Below are 19,554 nucleotides of genomic sequence, written 5' to 3' on the forward strand. Positions count from 1 at the left end.
GGGTCGTCTGGGTTTTCCTTTCTCTTTGTGGGCCTCCTTCTGAGTTATGAATGCTTCTCATTGTACAGAGGCAGGGACATAGAGCTTCAGGCTGAACTCCTTTCTGGAGCCGGAGGTGTAAATTTTCTGGGCTGCAAATGTCAGATATTCATCCAGGCTGAAAAACAACCTGAATGTAGAAGCAAAAGGAGGTTACACCTCGGAAAGGGGCAAAGAAATTAATCGAGGGGCTCCACAGAGCTTTCATTTGAGAGCAGTGGGTCCCCACCATAATGGCAAGGCAGGTGACAGCTGAGGGCTCGGCCTGATCCAAGGGATTCTAACTGTGAAGGGTCCAGATAAGGCCCGTGAGACTAACTTAGCCAGCAGGAGATAAACCTGGGGCTTCAGGGGGTTGTGGGGCCAGGCTAAAGGAACGAAGATGATTGATCTAAGAGGAGTTTAAGGGTGGAGTGGAGGGTGATGAAGAGAGAGAAGAGAGGTTGATCTTCAAACGTAAGAAAAGTTACAACTCATAGATGGTGACTAGCTGCTTCCAAACCACATCAGGAACAGAACAAGAGGAAACAGGCCTCTACTGTAGCATGAAGAACTGAGATTAGATAATAGGAAGAACTTCCTGACAACAAGCTTTCAGAGAAGCTAAAGGAACGTACCATGGCATGTTCTAATATGGTGCAAACATGGGGAAGGTGGTGACCGTAGAAATAAAGAACTGGGTGAAGGTGTAAGAGGGCTGGTTATAAGGACCAGGGACAGGAGGGGACAGACAAAGGAGCCAGAAACAGGTGCGCTCCTGAGTCAGAATGAAGTGAGTGTGCGGAGTATGGAAGTGTTTTCATGAAAATACTTTCATAACAAAAATGTCTGTGAAATTTCCACTGAAGGTCAGTCATTAGAGCTAGCATGTACTCTTCGGGGCCTGGAAGGGGGGGTGACCTCAAGAGCTGTTAGGGTACCTTCCCACGTCCTGCAGGCTTCTCAAATTAGCCTCAGTGGGACACCCATCTTCCACAGTCTAACAGTTTGGGGAAGCACTCCTGTGTTAGGGGCATCGGAGGAAGACTGCCCACCCCAGCAACTTGTGGTAGAAGAGGATTCCTCCTTCCACACACCCAGGGAAGATTAGACACAAGGGATAGAGCAGCAACCAACAAACCAGCAGGATCCCTGCAGCAGGAAACTTACATTCTAGTGGCAGAGTCAGATATTAAATAATAATTACATAAATTACTGTACCATTATAATTGATTGTAACAAAGGAAAGGTGCAGCAAGCCATGAGAACACAAGCTAAGGGGGATCCCCCCTAGGATTAGGAGATCTGCAAAAAGAAGTCACCTTGTTAAAAACATGGGCACTGCATGTACCCCTCCGTGAGCCATTCTTACCCCAAGTCAGTAGCAATGAAAGGCAGAATGGCCCCACTGACTAAGATGCCCTAAGATACGGATTGTGGAGTTCCTCCAGCTCCCTGAGGCCCTCGTGTAGAAGCAAACCCCCAAAGACACTTTCTCACTGCCGAGATCAAGCAGCCTTGATTTGGGTAGAGTGATGCACTAAGAGCCATAATAGTCTATCAGCTGAAAATCAGGATCGGGAAGGCTTTGAAGAGCTCACTTGCCAGATGAACAGGATGAAGGTCAGTGAAGAGAATAAAGAACTAATGCACTGAAAATGGTACTTGAAATTGGCCCCCGGAAATACCAGGTCAAAATGTTGTGTCCTTACTCTCCTATTCAAATGTGGGAGACTTCGCTAGTCTATTCTAGTATTCTGCTGCGAGGTGTTTGGGATGGGGGGGGGGGGCGTAGAGTTTCCGGGAGCAAGAAGCAGAGAAAGACATTAGCCCCTGTGTGCTCATGAAGCACAGGGGCTTCCCATCTGATAAGCTACCATTGACAGACTCTGACTTTTACAAGTGACTTCCCTGGACCTCAGTTTTCTCATCTAAAGAATGGGGCGAGTGTGACTGGAAAGGTTAAATGAGAGGATGCTCCCAGGAAGCTTTCAGTAAAGGGAAGCCAGCCTTCATTACTTTAGGCAAGTCTTATATAGAACCAGAACACCTTGTCTGCCTTGCCTTGCCTTCCCCTCTCACCAGTCCCCTCATGGACCCCTCCCCTTGCTCCATCAGTCCCACACCCCCTCTTGCCCAGAGCTGGCTAACACCAGCAACCCAGTCTGACTGGCTGTCTCCCAGTCAAGGCTTGTTCTCTGAACCTTCTTCATTCACACTCAGGTATAAATGACTGAAAAGGCTTTTGGCTTTTGTCCTTGGGAGGGAGGGGAGGGTGCGGGTGGGTAGGGCAAGCTGCTGGGAGGTTTGAAATTTGTACCAGAGATCAAAGCCTACAGAAGCATGAAGGCACTCTACAGTCATTGCGAGCAAATGAAGAAGGATTTCAGAAGGCAGTGAAGCTAGGGACTGCCTCTTCGACACCCCGAGCCTCCCTCTTCCCAGGGTTGGGGGCCAGCACCTTCTGCTTTACCACACATCTTAGACAGAGACCCAGAGGCTCAGAAGGAGCAGGGATTTCACAGCCCATAGGTCCGATCCCCTCCCATTACAGGTGAGGAAACTGAGGCCCAGGAGAGGCTGTGTACTTGCCCCCAAATAAACAGCCAATTAGTGACCAGCTGAACAGAGAAACCATGTCTCCTGATTCTCTGACCCAATGGTCTTCCGACTTCTCGTCTCTAGACGCCTGTGCACATCCCATCCCAGTAGGTACACAATATCTTCATGCCAGGAGACCAGCTTTGGGTCCACCTGATGCCAAAACCGGTGGTTTTTTATTTGATTTTATTTAACAGAATTGACCAGTGGTTTGGGTGTTATGGAGGCCCAGCCCTGGAATCCTGCTTCTGCTCAGGCTGGGGCTGCATGCCACAGCCACAGTCATACAAGGGGGACAGAAAGGCCTGCTGTTCGGCTTGGAAAAGAAATCAGTTGCTGAAACATTGGTCTTTTAGAAAGTTCCAACCACAGGGGCTGGCTGGCAGAGCCGCCGTCTGGGCTCCCCCCCTCTCGGAGGTTCCGGCCCTCCCCTTCAGTCTGGGAGTTAGTTTAGGAAGCTGGCCCGGCCCCTGCAGAAGATCCGGAGGGCAGCGCTCGCCGCAGGAGCTCCAGCCTTCCCTCAGAGCCTTGGAGCCCCCAAGGCACTCAGGGCCAGGAACTTCCCCCTGCCTCCACAGTCCAGCCAGCCCGGCTGGCCCTGAGGCTCAGAGAGCACTTTTCTCTTGAGCCTGAGGGAGAGTTTCCAGTTGCTCCTGCCCCTAGCCCTGCAGCTACAGAGACAGCAATAGAGAGAGATAGGGAAGGAAAGGGAGGGAGGGGGAGAGAGAAGAGGAACCAACCCCAGCCAGGCAATTGAGGCTTTCCGCTGAGATGAAGGGAGAAAGGCTAGAGGAGCCCCAGCTCCTGGAGGAGCCCCAGCTTGGGGAGGACCCTGAACTCATGGACGAGGCACAGTTCCTGGAGGAGCTACAGCTCGAGGTGGTGGAAAGTGGGTCAGACTTCGATCCAGAAGATCTGGGTTCCAGTCCCGACTTTGCCACTAATCTGATGCTTGAGCTTGAGTAAGTATCTCCCTGCCCTTCTGTGGGCTGCTTTCCCTGGGAACGAAAGTGGGGGAGGGGAGAGCCAAGCTGGTCTCTAGAGCGTCTCCCAACTGAGATATTCAGGAATAACACCTAGAAAATCCTGATGTGTGTGGATGGGATGCACAGACACTTCGGATAAGTCCCTGGACTCCTAAAGGTTAGAATGCTGGGGTCAGGGAGAAGGAGTTCACATGAATGAGAAAAGGGAAGGAGAGAGTGGTAAATGTGTAAAGAATCATGAGCTCAAGAGGGGGTCCAGACTGAATAGAAGATTGGGGTTGATTTTCAAAACTCAAAGGATGATGGGCTCGGGATGAGCTCCTAAGGAGAACTAGGATTTGGAGGGTGTGGTCAAAGCGTGGTTGCTAATGAGCCTCTCCGCTAAATGTCTCTGGGGTCCCCTTAAGCCCCCAAACTCAGGTACTCAACCCACAATGCATTTCTTGTGTTCTCTATATGTGTCTTTGTGGAAATTCTCAGTTGAATTAGGAGTATTTTTAGGTCTTGGGTGTTCACATCCAGATCTCAAAGAGAGCCTAAGAAGAGAGACGAGACTGAACTGACCCCTTGCCTTAGAAACCTGCTTTCTTGGTAAATCCCCCCCACTTTCACTAGACCCCCTGCTGCAGGGCCCTTTGAGAATTTGATAGTCACTGTATACAGCTACTCTCTCCCCACTGATGCACAGATGAGCTACCAGCAACCCATCTGCTAGGTGAGTGTTGGTGTTTGGAACATTGCTTTGTATACAGATTCCTTTAGAGTCGCTCACCCCTCGCATATGGAGACTCTGTCTGGAGAGTCTGTAAGCAAGGGTGGGCGACACTAACCAGAGAGCTCCCTGTGGGGCCCGGCATGAGAGCACAGGGCTCCCTAGATGGCAGGTCATCACCAACATCCTCTAGCAGCTGTGCCCCATCAGCACGTCCATTGCCCGCCAGGAGGGCTGCAATAGGGACAGTGAGTAGAGGAGGAACACCCCCCAGCACCAGCACCTGTCCAGACACCTGCTCACTGCCCTAGCACCCGTATCCACGCCACCACACGCTCTGCTCCCACGCAACTGGCCCTCGTCCTTCTTAGCTCAGTACTTTCAACAATCATGTCTTGCCACTCAGTTAATCAATCATAGATTCCTAAGGTTGGAAGGGATCTTGGAACTCCTGCAGGAAATAGTGCTGCACTATTTAGAGCCCTGTGGTCTTCCTTGGCGCCTTAGGGGCTGCCCCAGGAGGAGAAGGGAGAAAGGGAAGAGAGAGTTGAGGGGAAGGGAGGAGAGGCCAGGTAGATGGTGAATTTGAAGGAGGGAAGGGGAGGAGGAGAGAGTTCAGAGGACCAAAAGAAAGAGGGGAGGTAGATTGTGCCACCGCCTGACCAAATAGAAGTTAACACGTCTAAACAAGGTCACAAATAAAAATCTTACGGTGTCCTTCAAAGCTGTAGGGTTTGGGTCCTGATCTGGCTTGCTTTTCCTCACCACAGGGTTTTCAAGCTGGGCTCCCCTGACCTAGAAGGCGCCTCTCGGGTGGTGGAAGTTAGGACGCCCTGGGTGCCTCCTAACCCCCCCCCACCCACCCTCCACAGGCCACCCTGGGGGCGGAGCTTCCAGCCTAGGGGCTGTGGTACTATTCTAAGGACTTTGTGTCCAGAGACCCTGCGGGCCAGGTTTGATTGAGGGTGGGAGTGGCAGGGGTTGGGGCATGATTATCTGTTTTATCTGTTTAACAACAACAACAAAAGTTGTAAGTCGCTGAAGGACCTGAGCGCTCCCGGCTGAAACAGGAATGTCTTGTGAAGCATCCCCAGTGCAGGGTGGTCACCGCCCAGGCTGGGAGGCGTCTCAGCCCTGATTGTTAGAAAGTGCTCAGGTTGAGCTAATAGCCTCCGCATATCTTTCTGGCCCGCAGAACGCTTGGGCCCCTCCTCTCCTGTTCCTGCTGTGGGCCAGCTTTGTCTCCCACCGACCACCCTAGGAGCAGGCTCTGGAGAAGGCGGGCCGCTGGCTTCCCAGGGAAGACCGTGTTCCCAGCTCCAGGCACCACCTGCTCCCCGCGTGGCCAGCCCCAGCCGCAGGTCGCCCGGACCTGTGCGATCTCCCGGCCCGACAGGCGGGCTACTGATGTGGGCTTGGGACACTCCCGCTGATGCAGCCCCTGGGGCCAAGGCTGAAGAAGTCCAGTCCAGAGAGGACACTGTCCGAGCTAAGTGAGGTCTAGCGGGGAATTCTCAGCAGGGGAAGTAGCTGGAGGGAAGGAACACTTGACTTAGAATAAGGGCCCTGTGTTTTGGTGCAAACTCCAGCCTGGGCTGCGGCTGGCACCTGAAAGGAGAAAAATAGGAAGGGCCCGGGCCCTCGCCCTGAGAGGAAGGCACGAGGGAGGCGGGCGCAGGAACCATATCCCGGGCCAGGCGGGCATTCTCCTGCGCCGCTGGCTTTACGTTGGAGGAGGATATAAAGACTCGCTTGTTGGCGGTGGGGACCATCTGCGCACACTATAGAGAGAGTACTGTTCCCCCAGGCGTGGTAAACATATGCTGGAGCGTGCAAGATGATTTTAGGGGCTACGTGGACTAACTTTGTTTTTCTCCTTTTTTATGGCTATTTATTTATTTGACAGGTAGTAGGAGGGAGAGTGTGTCTAATGCGTACACCCTGTGATTTCAAAAATATTCCTAAGGTGGGGGCATTTTTAAGAAGTGAATCTGCTTTTAAGTTATTTTTGTTTTGTTTTGTTTAAAGATTTATGTATTTGAGAGAAAAAGAGAGCACGGTAGGGAGAGACAGAGGAAGAGGGAGAGAGAGAGCATCCCAAGTGGACTCCGTGCTGAGGGCCTGACCCAAGGTGGGGCTCCATCTCACAAGCCTGAACCGAGGTCATGACCTGAGCCAAAACCAGGAGTCCTTCGCTTAGCTGAATGCACCACCCAGGCGCCCCTAAGGATAATACTGGTGGTACTCAGATGTGGCTAATGTCTTGACAGTGGTAAGCGAATCACTACCATACTACATTAGCAGAGGCGGGCGAGAGGTGCCAGAAGGTAGTAGGGGCCATCCAGTGTGGTTTGAGATCATCTCGTCCATGTACACCTAGCTCGAAGGCCTCCTCTGACAGCCCTGGTCCCAAATGTAAGAACACCCTGCTATTTTTATATCCCTGGTGTCCTGCTCTGCCCCCATGACACTCAACACTCCAGATTACCGGCAGGCCTTTCCCTTGCTCTGGGACACTGTCTCTACCACACTCCAGAACACAAAGAGGGGGATGGTCGGCGTAGGGTGGGGTGGCAGAAAGCTTTGGAAAAGTTGGTGGGGCTGTCCTCACCAGCTTCCACTGATTTCTTCTCAGCATTGTTCATGGGCAGACTCAACTCAGATGTAAGGAGGTATTTCCAGGAAGCGGGTCAAAGAGGTTATGATCTTTCTCTGAATTCACAAAGCCACAGTAAGACAGGAAGTATGTGACCGTGGCAATTTACATGGACTGGAGCCGATTTCCAGACAGATTTGGACAAGATTCGGTGGGAAGTTTGTAGAAAAGCAAACTGGAGAAGAGGGTTCCCATTTCTGCTGGGAGTCTGTGATGAGCTCTGTCCATGTAAATAAGTTTGATCCACTTCCTCCTTGGGTTGCCCTGAGGTGGGGAATGTGATTATTAGCCCTGCTTCCTCCCAGGGCTCACCTTGCAGATTATGGGGATGAACCCCGGGAAGGAAGCAGAAAGGTGATAAAGTTAAGGGTCTGGTCTCCTTCCTTCCAGCTGGGTTGCATCCTTGCCTTGCTTCTCTTTCCTATGTTGTCTGATCCCCGGAACCGTCTTTAGCAAAAGGCGCAGGCAGAGACAGTTGAGCAGCAAAGCCCTCGTAAAAAGGGAATATCACAATATCCTTTAGTGGTACATTCCAGTGTTTCACAACCTTTGCTCTCTGAGACCTTTCCTCTTAGATTCTGTCCTTCAGCTTTCTTACACACCACTTAATATGCTTAAGTGGTAGGTGTTACGTCCCTTGTCAGCCCCCTTTGCCAGATTAGCTGTATCTGTTTAAACACACACACACACACACACACACACACACACACTTTGAACCAGCTTGTACTTCTCCATCCTCTAGACACTGTCTAAATTCTCCACCTGAAATTTCATTCTGTCCTCTGTAACAGCTGAGAATGTAGGAGGCACACCTTTGCCTTTAGCCAACTACCCACCCCCTATCTCTCCTCTGACCACTGACACACATTTGGAAGATGACAAGGTAGGAAAGGAACAAAATTAACTGGATCTCGAAGGGCCCAATCGCCTGCCCTAACCCTGTGAGCTAGCTGTCCAACAGGAGACAGGGAGCAGTGTAGAGTTTCATTAGTGGCCGATGGCCATGGAATAGAGAAGGAAGATGACCTCATAGTTCCTACATGTTTCTTTCCTATTTAGAGAGTCCAGGATCGTGCTTGTTCCTTAATGCTACTAAATTGTGTGCTAACGATTCATTGCAGCCTCCACCTTTAGCTGCCCTACTCATATAGCCCCATTCTTTTAGCTGGGTAGAGTCACATTTTGATTATTCCTATATTCATTATCCACTTTGTGGAATATCCATGGTAGTCACTGAATCTCACACTGCCCCCAGGCCCCCTCCCCCGACTTCTAGCCAGTCTCTGCATACTGAGGCATGCCGGGTCACTTTGACACCAGTCTAAGTTGAGCATAAATAAAGAAGGCCCTCACGAAAATAAGTTATCCACGCATATATGGATTCCACGTGAATTTCACGTGACTGGAACGTGGCAATGGATAATCCAAAATAAAAGGTAATCTGGTAAAAAAAAAAAATCACGTATATCTCGCTTTGAAATCACACTGTGGGTCTCATTTTTTTTTTCCCTTTAGTTCTGCCTTCCTCATTATTTGGGCTGTTATGAAAATAAACTTGCATCTCTGGAGTCTACAGAGACCAAGAGGAGAAAGTGGGTGTAGGGGGAAGCTAAGCCGAGACCAGGTATTGCCATGGACATTTTGCAAAGTGGAAGAAGTCCCCAGAAATACTTGGGAGTTGGCTTCCAGTCAGACAGCAGTCTTCTGTGTGTCTTTGGAATGTGTCGTGTGGTTGTTTATGCCATCAGTTTGTCCAGGAAGTTCCAAGGGGCCTGTCCACTGGTACCTGGTTTGAGCTAGGGAGATACGGGACCAGGTTGCTGATGGGAAATCATAGCCCCCTTGTCCCCTCTCCACCATAGCCCGATGGCTGTATCACTGTGCCTGGTCTGGTTGTCTGACCCCTGCAAGTCTGAAGGAGGTGGTGCAATTCATCTGAGGAAAATCACGTCTGAGACAGGAAGGGGCACGGCAGCCTCTTCACAAAGGATTTATGTATCTGTCACAGGAGGGAAGTGTGAGCTGAGAAATGACTCCCAGAAGTGCTAGAATTGGAAGAGGCAGTGCTGCTACCTTTCCCAGTCTGTAGAGCATTCATTCGGAATCTCTGCCACCTCAGGAGGCCGGCATCCGGGCCCTTCCACCCTCGAGCCAGTCCAGGCTTCCCTTCCTTGTTGCTCTCTGGCTCAGCACACTCTTAAGAAAACAGAGGAGAGCTAGCCAGGTGCGCCCTGCCAGGGGCGGAGCTGGAGAGGTGAAGAACAGAGAGCAGAGGCTGGTGCTGCTTTTGGCGTGGCAGTGACAGGCCAAGACCCTGAACCAGCCACAACAGCATGCAGCGGCTGCCATGTGGCCGTGGCCGGTCCTGTGACAATGTGGGTGGATGGGGTTCCTCCAGTCCCTGCAGCCCACAGAGGCCCAGTGGTGGGGGTACAGGGATGAGGGGGACTCCATCGGGCTAGAGTGAGATTTAATTCTTGCTGTCTTTGCGAATTGATTTTTGCATTTTTGCATTTTTGCCTGCCCTGCATATCTTGGCTCTGGGCCCCTGTTAAGCCCAGGACTGTGTCCTTGCTTCTCGTCCTGTCCCCTGATGCGAGGCTGCCAGACCCACTCCCTTGGCAACCTCATTAGGCTCCTATGGTGTCTCTGGGGAACCTAAGCTGGGCACGGGTGCTCCATCTTGAGGGCTCTAGTTGTCCAGATGGCTTCTAATCTCTCCAATGCAAGGAGACGCCAGCAAATTCCAGCCCAGCTGTGTTTGGGAGCACCCACTCCGCTCAGGTCTGTGTCTGACACTAGTGGAGATAGACCCCGGGCCTGGTGGTTTGTGCATTCCTTCCTTTTTCTTTGTCTCTGAGGCCAGGGGCTTGGCCGAGAGAGCACGTATGCCGCGCCCCCCACCACCACCACCCAGCCATGGCAAAGAACCAGTGATGTTTTCATGCTCCTCAGGAAGCAAGGGGTGCCTCATGCCAGACTTTGAAGCCCAGTAGGGACAGTGAATGGCACCCCGGCTCCAGACCTCACCAGCACCTGGTCCCTGCATTTAGGGGGCAGAGATAAGTATGAATTCTGGGGAAATGCCTCAGTCTGGAGAGGAGATGGTGTCTCCTTTGTTGTAAGCCTAGCTGCCAAAACCTGAAACATTTTCAGCCGGGGGAGAGGAAGCAGGCCCATCTTTTGGGAAAATGGGGAACTGGGTAGGATTTGTCTTTGACACTCTTTTCTTCCCCAGTCTCCCTTCTAGCACAAGCTCCCTCGAACTACCCTCAGCTGCTCAGAGCGCTCAACCACATCTTCCAGAACTTTCCTGACCTCCTGACCTCTGAGCCATCCATCCCCCTGGGGGAGACCTGTTTTCTGCTACCACTAATGGGAATCAATGAATCCTGCTAAGGTATAAACAGCTGGCAGTAGCTTTCCCCTCCCAAGTCACAATTATGTGTAAACCTGGGCCTTCCAAAGGAGTAAGCAAAGTGAGAACTGCAGGCTCAGCTGTGGGCTGGTGGAGCTGACCTTTCTGGGCCAGATTGTTCTGACCTTTAACCCCTCAAATCATACTAAGCAGGCAGCCACCCTCTCCACCCATGTGTCAGGCCGTCTCTGGGGACAAGGCTGCCTTTCATAGAAGTAACTGGGAGAGTTCTGGCTGTGTCCCCACCCCCACCCCCCCCAAGGGAAGCCCACACACAAGGGGCTGGGTATCAGGGTGAAGGCTCCGGCTTAGCCTGAAGATGGGGGGAGGTTGCTTAATTGGGCCTACTAGGCCTCTTTGCCCTCCCCACACCCAGCCAGGCACAGGCTTTTGAAAGGTGCAGGGAAGAAACTGGAAAGCCCGCCTGCATGTGTACCTGACTCAGTTGACTTTTTAAACATCTGAGGGAGCAGGAGTGAGGCAATTCCTTGTTATAGCAAAACCATTCTCGCTTGAAGGGAGGAGCTCGAACCACACTTACGGAGCAAGGGTTACAGTCCTTCAGAGGGGTCTGTTGCAAAGCTATTTTTGGCTCACTTGCTCTTCTTTCCTCCTGGAGTTCTGTTCCTCTCCAAGCCCCTCAGGAGCCCCCCTCTCCACCTCCTTCCCCGAGTCTGTGCTCACACAGGCTTATGCAGGGGAAGTAACCCCTCGCCAAGTGATTCTCTCATTCAACACATTTTCTGAGATGGTCCCACTGCTCCCTTCCAGAAAAGCAGGGACAAAGACTGTCTGGACCGATGTAATGACCTCTTCCCTTCCGCCCAAGCACACCGGAATTCCAAATGTTCTCGTTTCCTTCAAGCACAAATGGCTTTTGCTGCTGATCCTCTGCTCTGGGTTACCCATTTCCTGCTCAGCCCTGGCACAGCGAACGTGTCTCTGCCGCAGCTACCTCAGGGTAATTTGAGAAGGAGCTCTAGGCCACCACATGTGGAAAAGGAATCAGGGGAAGACACATGTGGAATAAGAATCTCTTAGAGGAAAGATGCTGGGCTTTTGCAAAGGGCCTGAATAATATAGAAATAGCAGCACCAGATGTTTCTAGGATGCCCGTGTCATTTACTCTCAGGTGATATTATTATTATTATTATTATTATATCCTCCCCCATTGCAGGGACTTTAATGAAATCCCTGACACTGTTCATCTGCCTCCGGGTCAGCAACCACCCATGGCCTGCCTGTGTGGAAATCCTGGGCACACTTACACCTACCCCTATCCGGCCTGGATCCTTCAGCTTGTACCTGCAGTATCTGACTGGTTTCTGCCTTGTCAGTCAGCTGTGCCCTGTTGCGGATCCTGTTTGGGTGGGGAGGGTGGGAAAATGGAGCAAGTGCTCCAGAAGGGAACTGTTCTCTATTTTCCCGCCCCCCCCCCCGACTCCCCAGCTCCCTCTCCTTGTTCTGTGACCCCGCTTCTGAGCTCCAGTCCCGATGAGGGCCAAGACCCCCCACCTGGATTGCTGAGTCGGTCCTGAGTTGTCCTCGCCAGCACTTCCCACACTCCTCCTCTGCTCCTGTCCTGGGTTGGTGGCAGGTTTCTCTCTGCCTGGCTGGCTCCTGACCCCACCTCGAGATGCCTGACCTGTTCCTTCCGGCCTTTTCCTCCAGCCCATACCCAGGGACTCTCACTTGTTCATGGTGAGGCCACAGGTTAGAAGGAGCCACTTCAGTGGACTCACCCTGGGGAGCAGCTCCTTTCCCCTCACAGCTAAATGGGAGAGCAGGAACACTGTTCACCTTCATTTCGCCTGGGCCTTTGTTTTACCCGTTTCTAGATCCACGTTTTTCTTAGGCCCTGTCCACACTGATTGCCAAAGCTCCAGCCCCATTCTAGGGTACACGGAGAACACAGGCCTGGGACCTTAGGCAAGGCTGCTGAGTAGACAAAAAGCATTGCACCCAACTCTGTCTGCCTTTCTCTAGCATTCTCTAACCCCCCTTCTCTCTGCTCTATACCCCTATCCCTCCAATGCCTGGGCAGTAACCATCTTCTGGATGCTCAGAGCACTGGGGACCAGGCATAAGCTCCTGCTCTACACTTTCAGTTTTCCAGTGGGTTCCTTAGGAGCCCTAGGGACCCATCAGGGTGATCTTTTTTTTTTTTTTTAAAGATTTTATTTATTTATTTATTTGACACACACACACAGAGAGAGAGAGAAAGAGAGAGAGATCACAAGTAGGCAGAGAGGCAGGCAGAGAGAGGGGGGGGAAGCAGGCTCCCTGCTGAGCAGAGAGACCGATTCAGGGCTGGATCCCAGGACCCTGAGATCATGACCTGAGCTGAAGGCAGAGGCTTAACCCACTGAGCCACCCACGCACCCCACCATCAGGGTGATCTTAAGTGCCAGTGGAGTGTCTAGCCAGTGGGGCTCCATGCCCCTCACCCCAACGTCAACCTCTCAACTACGTCAGCAGCTCTGCTTTCTATGGTTTCATAAACTGGGCTTTCTTTTCATAAACTGGGCTTTCCCTTGAGGCTCTGTTTGAAGGAAAGGGTCTACTTTAAATTCTTTTTAGATTCTGAGGCACTCTTGGCCTTTCTCTTCTCCATGCGCCAAATTAGCCTACTCCTTCCTTGTCCTTTTTCCTCCAGTCCTCAGCTCTGCTAGGGGAAAATGGGGGGGTAACACCAGTCATAACGCCATCCTTTGCTGGTGTGTTGGCTGGTCACCGGCTGGCTGGCAGTGCCAGCCTTCCTCCAGCGACCACGGTGAAGAGAGCGGGTAAGTCGGCAGGCTGCTCCTTACATCCCTCGGTTGTCTCCCCACCCGTCGTTAATAATAATCCCTCGCATTTGCATAGCACTTGACAATTTCCAAACCGCTTTCACAGACTTCATCTTATTTGATCCTTTGGAAAGCCCACAGAAGCCTCCAGGGCAGGGGCTGTTACATTTTGCAGACTTGGGAGACTCTGGAGACCATTTAATCGTTGGCTTCTCTGAAGGGGTTGCTAAAGGGAACTAGTCGCCCTGAGCGAAGGGCGGGTTAAAATGAAGGAGAATTGGAACAGTGGCTCCATAAAGGCTTGACCTGGGAAAGAGATGAGACAGAAGCGAAAGGCAGAGCCCACACCTGTCTCTAATCCAGCAGCATTTTTTCTGAACTTGTGGGGAGTATTGTGGTCTTTTGCGCAAGGCTGACCTGAGGAAGTCCCCTTCTCTGTGATGGGCTCCTGAGCCAGCCACTACCGCTACAAACCTGACCTGATCACACAGCTGCTCTGAAGCTCTGGAAACAGAACGTTAAGTCCAAGAGCTAGAAACATCATAGAGCTCTAGTCCCACTCTCATTTTATAAGCAAGGAAGCAGAAGCCCAGCAACAGGAGAAGCGTTGCCCAAGGTCACACAGAGAAGAGGAGGCAGAGCTAATGGACACCAAGATGTCCTGACTTGTGGTTCAGAGTGCTTTCTACTATACCCCACTGCTGCCAGTGTGTGTGTGTGTGTGTGTGTGTGTGTAGGGATATGTGTATACAGATGTGAAGGAAGGCTGTGTGCGGTGCCTGAATGCCTGTCTGGTGAACTTCTGTGGCCCAGACTTTGTACCCATGTGCAATGACTGGGGGTGAAAGCCATTTATGGGGCCTGGGGTATGATAGGGTGTGAGAAAGACAGGGTTTAGGGTTTCTCTCCCAAGGGGATTCACCCATATAAACTGCTCCAGGTAATTAAGATCCCAAAAGAATTGGCAGCTGCTTGCTGAACAAATTAGACTCTGCCTTTATGGGCATGTTCTGTGCTGGAGATCAGAGGGCCCTCCCTGATGTTTGGTTCATTAGTCATTGTTCCTTGTCAGAGCAAGCACTCAGAAAATTGGATGTCTGGCAACAGCCTGTATTCAGAAATTCAATAGCAGGAGCAGAGACAGCAAGAGCTGAGTGTCTGGGACAGTGCTCCATGCACAGTAGGTGTTTAGAAAATGCTTGTTAGCTAACTAATGAACTAAGTAAAGAAAGCCTTTAGTCCTCCATGCTATTCAGAATGAAACAGTGTCAATAACAGATCTGATTGCTTTTTTAGCTGAGCCACATTTGAACTTTTTAATGGGCAGGCTGGAAAGACTTAAATAAAAATTCACTGGACCCTAGATTTCTGATGCAGAAGGCCCTACGTAGGTCACGGAGCCTAGCACTTGTATCTTAGGTCTAATAGACTCCCTCTAAGTCTTTGCCCATGACCTCCTCCTAGTCAAATCCAAAAGCCTTTTCCAAGTTCTAGTCTTCTGTGGCATGTTAGAACAGAGTGAGCCTGGCAGGGGACAAGATGAAGACCCAGGGCAGGTTGGCTTCAGAATGAACTTTTCCTTTTTTGCCATCTTGCCGCAGGCTAGGCCTGCCAGGTGAATTTGGACAGACACTTTGGTATTGTTCTTAAATGTCAGGGAAAGATTTTGTTTTTGTTTTGTTTTGTTTTATATCTTCTACTGAATGTCCCTAGTTCAAAATACCCAAGATTCTTTGCAAAGGTCAGCTAGCATAGCAGGACTAAGAGAGTCTTAGAAGCTTTTGGCAGTCTCTAAAGGTTACCGCTGGTGTCTTGTCTATAGGCCAAGGCAGTGAACTCTGTGATTTCAAATGTCCTTGATGGACTTTTCCACCATACTAAGAGCCATTAGAATAAATACTTCTCAAATTCACCTAGCTGTCCAGGCCCTCCTTCAGATCCCCTCTACCAAGGAGGAAAGCACGAGGTTTTACTGAACACAGACTCCTTTGCCTTTGTTGGGAAGGAGGATGTGTGTGTGTGTCTGTGTAACTATGTGTGTATGTCAGGACTTAAGTGTGTGGAGGGGATTTGGGTAGTAATGTGAATATGCATAAAAACAGGTTTCAAATGTATGCAAAAAAGGTAGGAAAAAATAGGTGGTAAATATATGTGTGTGGGGGGAGAGGGACACCTGTGTTTGTGAAGGGATAGCTGGAAGGATAGTATCTGGGAGTGTCGGTGTTCTTGTATGTGTGACGTATGTATGTAACTTCATCTGAGTCTATTCCTGTGTATGGAACTTGAGAGTCATGGTGAGGAAGTGTATGGGAAAGAGGTATGTGTGTCTGGCGACGGTTTGTGAGGGTGTGTATGTCTAGACTGTCCTCAACTCTTAGGCTTGCTTGGGAGAACCATCTCAGCCTCTACTCCCTATTCTTCACCCCAGTCCTTCTTGAATTCTCTGCCTCTGTGTCCTCCTCCTTAGGGAGATAGTTTCCACCACGAATCCCTCCACATCCTTGCTTCATGGTCTCTAGCACTGCCCCTCTCTCTGTCCCCTCTCCCTGGCCGCCTGCAGTTTCTACCAACAAAGTAGGGGTGACTCTGCAGTTGAGAAGGGCAGGGTTTAATGACTGGGAAACAATCTCTGAGCCAATGAAATGTCTGCCTGAAGATTGTTCTTGGATCAATGGGAATCCTGTGGGTCACCCTTGGACAGATTAACATCATTAAGAAATGTAATATAGATATCCAATCCTAGAATTTGGTGAATTAATTAAAGCCTTGTTTTTAGTTCTGTTGAGAAGGAAAATCATTTATTATCTTTAGTCTGACCCTGTGCCTTCAAGAGAACTCTTATTCTGTGAAAATAAGGGCTGAGGTAGGCAATTCACACATACTTGTGAAATCTAAGCAGATTATCTCACCAGTGGCTATAACTGTAATAAACTAAAGTGACCTCGGTTTAAACAAACAGATGTTTGGAGCTGACGATTGAAGTGCAAACATGACCCTAATTAATGACTTGGTTAATAGTAAGTAGTTCACTCTTTAGAGATATTAGCTAAATTCTCAGTCTTAGCTGTAACAGAGGTCTCTGGACAACCTTTCTATTCTTCCTGTTAGAAAAGAGAGATTCCTAGCTACTTAGTCTAGGAGGCCACTTGCAAAATAGGAGAGAAGGAAAACCCAGAGACAGTTCTGATTGGGATGAGTATTTTAGAAAAACTATCTTTAAATATGCAGGGTTCCCATCCATAGATGTGTCCCCACCAACAAAAACCAGTTCCCTCTATCTTGCCCTAGGAAAACCCAGAGACAGTTCTGATTGGGATGAGTATTTTAGAAAAACTATCTGTAAATATGCAGGGTTCCCATCCATAGATGTGTCCCCACCAACAAAAACCAGTTCCCTCTATCTTGCCCTAGGTAAGCACATAAAGTATACGTGAATACCCATAAATGAGCAAACATGTTCTCTATTTTCAATAATTTCCTATCAGTAACTCACTCTGGATCCAATGTAGTCATGCAGCTAGATTCAGAGAGACCGCCGCTTCTGAAGATGAACCTAGAAAGTAGCCTAACACCCTGTTGCCAAAGAGATGGATGAAACAGAGTAGAGGATGCTGGGAAGTAGAATGTCCAGCTTCTGGGCTTAATGGCCACTCGGGGCAAGGTACCCCACCCTTCTCCCAACTGCTTATGTATTATTTCATGAAGATGGCACGGGGAGGGGGTGGTTAAGTCAACTGACGTGTTGGCTTTGGGTGGCCCTCCCTTCAAGAATAGCTCTTTCTTTGCTGCAATGGATACATCCAGCTGCAGATTTCCATCATCACTGAATACAGATGAATTCAGAAATTATACTGGCCTCCTCCATTGTTGCCACTGAGTTGAACAAGCACTATTGAGACAATCCTCTTGGCCACACCACTGTCCCAATTGCCACAGGGGAAGGGAGGAAGGCAGGAAAAAATCCCCCAAGACCTGCTTCTCACCCTTCAGTAGCTTTGGGTCAAGTTGGGGAGGGTAGAATATGTGCAGATAAATAGCTCAAGAGCCATCCTAAAGATACATGTTCACAGATCCAAAAGAGCACATACCAAAACGTCTTATAAAACGATGGGCTCTATCCAACGGTAGGTGGAATGAAATGGCGGCTACAACTTTCTGGAATCTAGGAGCAGAACCTTATGAGCGGGAAGTCAAGAAGGACCTTGTTGTGTTGCTTGTACACCACGGCCCTCAGAAAAAACAAGGGCAGTGGAAGTGGTTAGAGTAGCTTCCAAAGTGTGTGTTCAAGTATTGAAAGTAGCAGGCATGATTGTCTTCCGTGCTGAGCTCTTTGTTTTAATGGAATTGCTCCCAGATATCCAGGTCACCCTGTCTCAGAAAACAGCATGTGTTATTTCCACACTGGCCATAGTAGAGGGTTAGCAGCTTCTAGTACTGCAGAGCCGGCTGTGTCAGAGAGGGCAGGGCCGGCTCCACTTCCACCCCAGCCCATGGCCTGAGAGCACAGACCCAATGGATTTCATTTTGGCCTGAGCACACAGCAGCGAGCCTTGTGGACTTTGACCTTTGCCTGTAGTCTGGTCCCAGAGCTTGCTCAAAGTTGAGGAGGCTGTCCATGGTTTCTCTCTAAAATCTGTAGGTACTCCCACCCACCCGCTTCTGGGCTAGGAAGGAGCAGGTGGGCTTTGCATCCCCCAAGGATTGGTGAAGGCCATATATCTGGGTCCCCCCCACCACCAGTGGAAAATTTAGGGCTGGGCTTCCACCCAGACCTTGAAACCTCAGTATAAAAAATATTCTAGAAAGGGTAGGGATGTCTGGGTGGCTCAGTCAGTTAAGTGGCTGTCTTTGACTCATGTCGTGATCCCAGGGTCCTGGGATCAAGTCCTGTGTCAGGTTCCCTGCTCAGTGGGAAACCTGCTTCTCCTTCTGACTGCCACTCCCCCTGTTTGTGCTCTCTCTCTGACAAATAAAATATTTAAAAAATATATTCTAGAAAGAGTAAAGGCAAGGAAGAGCAGGGGTTCCCCACCCAACTCAGGCTTGACATTGAACCCCAGCAGTGTTAGCAGGCATGACTCTTGACAGGTGAAAGGGACCTAGAGTGCTCACGGTGCCACACCATGTTCATGGCCACCCTCAGCTCATCAGGCTACACTGTCCACTTCGAGATGGCCTATAGTGTCTGGGTCACAAAATCACTGCTTGGGCCTCAGGTTGGTAGATCTTCTTTCAACTGTGGCCAGGACCCAGGAGTCTTTGGGATAGTGCCCTGACTTCCAGTGCCAGTTGTTCTGCTAACCAGCAGAAGTCTCTGCCTCATTCTGGGCCTCAGTTTCCCCCTATGTAAGGTGAAGTGGTTGGACTATATGATTCCTAAAGTGCCTTCTGGCTCTGATGTCCTGTGAGTCTAAATGTCCTCCCTTTTTTCATGAGGTAAATGGTTTGTGTGGAGAGAGGTGAGGGACAAAGGACACTTGAGGACCTTTCAGTTTGGCAGCTGGTCCGAAGTTCCCAGGTTGCGTTTGTTTTCTTTTCTCCCATTGCAAAGAGCCAAGGGCCACTTGGTTTGGGCCACAGGCACAGTGGGGCAGCGGGCAGCGGGCAGTGGTCTATGGTTACCCCGAGCTGCTTCGAGTGGGGCCTCCCCCTTGGGCTGCAGAAGAGGTTCTGTCGCTCCCGCTGGGCTAGGCAGGGCCCCCTCCCACGGATGGCAGCCTTGCGACTGAGCCCCGAGAGGTTCCCTCAGAGACCCAGCCTCCTGTACCTCCGTGAGGCTGGGTGGTGTGGGAGTGAGCTCGTGCTTGGGCCTCCCAAGGAGCGGGGCCTTCTGGGGACGACATGAAGAGCCCGTGCAGGCCCCTGGGCCAGATCAAGTTCCCCTCAGGAATCTGGGAACCCGGGGACTGGTGGAGGCCCTGTGGGGGCTGGTCACAGTGGGGACCTTTTGTCATCAGGCTCCTTTATACCCTGGCAGGGGCCTCTGTGACCCTCCACGCTCTGGTTCCTCCAAGGAACCCTGGAGGCCTTCAAGCCTGGCTCCTCACTCCACAAGGGAGGAAGGAGACAGGCTTCCGCGAAACCACAGGACAAGGGACTGGAGGGAGGGCTTGTGCTGCATGATCACGTGACCCTGGGACTTCCCCTATTTCCCAGTCCTTTCCGGGGAGACCTCAGGGAGCTGGAACAAGCCTAGGCGGGGAGAACAGTGATGATGTGCCACAGAGAAGGCAGTGTCGGCCACAACAAACACGCACAGCCTCTCAGACAAACACAAACATACATGGTCTTTCCCTCCGTCCCTCTATCTCTTTCTATCTCCCTCTCTCTCTCTCTCTCTCTGTCACACAGGCACACAGGCACACAGGCACATG

General features: G+C 50.7%; 2 protein-coding genes across 2 annotated transcripts in view; one reads left to right on the forward strand and one right to left on the reverse strand.

Moving 5' to 3' along the window:
• NCBP2L (nuclear cap binding protein subunit 2 like) overlaps positions 1-16,751 on the reverse strand; it is a 50,777-nt gene extending 34,026 nt beyond the window's left edge. The window contains exon 1 of the mRNA XM_045068343.1: positions 16,674-16,751. The gene's annotated coding sequence lies outside the window, so the exon portion shown is untranslated. The remainder of the gene's footprint in view (positions 1-16,673) is intronic.
• TSC22D3 (TSC22 domain family member 3) overlaps positions 1-19,554 on the forward strand; it is a 61,778-nt gene that overhangs the window by 12,918 nt on the left and 29,306 nt on the right. The gene's annotated exons all lie outside the window — the stretch shown is intronic.

Source organism: Mustela putorius, unplaced genomic scaffold (genome assembly GCF_011764305.1).
Source record: "Mustela putorius furo isolate JIRA1106 unplaced genomic scaffold, ASM1176430v1.1 tig00003901_pilon_pilon_pilon, whole genome shotgun sequence".
Lineage (NCBI taxonomy): Eukaryota > Metazoa > Chordata > Mammalia > Carnivora > Mustelidae > Mustela > Mustela putorius.